The 824-nt window shown below is 38.0% G+C and overlaps 1 non-coding gene across 1 annotated transcript; it reads left to right on the plus strand.

Moving 5' to 3' along the window:
* The first annotated feature begins 245 nt into the window (after positions 1 to 245).
* On the plus strand, positions 246 to 360 carry Trnal-caa. The gene is made up of 2 exons: positions 246 to 283; positions 315 to 360. It is a non-coding gene; the product is annotated as a tRNA-Leu (tRNA).
* Positions 361 to 824: the final 464 nt, after the last annotated feature.

Genomic DNA, 824 nt, shown 5'->3' on the forward strand with positions numbered 1-824 from the left:
GGAATATTTTTTACTGCAAGTGTGATGTGTTTAGATTATTAATATTCTTTAAAGCGGATAACGTCGTATTCATTTACTATACTCCATGTTTTACGGCATGTGATAAGAAAGCAAATAAGTGCGTACGAGCTTGAGATGCACTTAAACGATCATATTGGTAGAAATCAGGCAACACACAGTCAGTGTAAAATTACTTAGTCAATCAGGCTGAAATTCTGCCTAACAAATCGCCCTCATACTCAACTGTCAGGATGGCCGAGCGGTCTAAGGCGCCAGACTCAAGATAGTCTTGCCCGCTATGCGGGTCTTGTGAATTCTGGTCCTCGTATGAGGGCGTGGGTTCGAATCCCACTTCTGACAAACTTTTTTCTCCTGATATTTTTCGTTTCTATGAGTTTATTTTCATTTTTTCCACAATAGTTTTTCAATGCATGTGCTACATGGCTTACAACGAGGTCATGACTTTCCGTGCTCTAGCAATAAAATTCTTATCATTTTTTATCTTAAATTCTTCTTCCATTAGATATCTAATTTTGGAAAAAATACCTAGGCAACTTCTATTGATCTTAAAATATTTTCAATGACCGGTATGGTTTATTTGCATCAACCTGGCCAAGGGAAACTCGAAAGAGAAAAGCGAAATGTCTGAGGTCTCATAGCCAGCAAACGCTCATTCCCCACTTCATCGTTGAACTCGGTCCATCTACGCAGTGTATAACTAACAAACAGTGCCAACTAATTTAATAAAAGCGAGCTAAAGTGTATTTATTGCTCATTGTAAAGACTAGAATCACTGGTTTCATTTGGAACCCGTAATAAATGAC

Source organism: Ischnura elegans, chromosome 11, assembly GCF_921293095.1.
Source record: "Ischnura elegans chromosome 11, ioIscEleg1.1, whole genome shotgun sequence".
Lineage (NCBI taxonomy): Eukaryota > Metazoa > Arthropoda > Insecta > Odonata > Coenagrionidae > Ischnura > Ischnura elegans.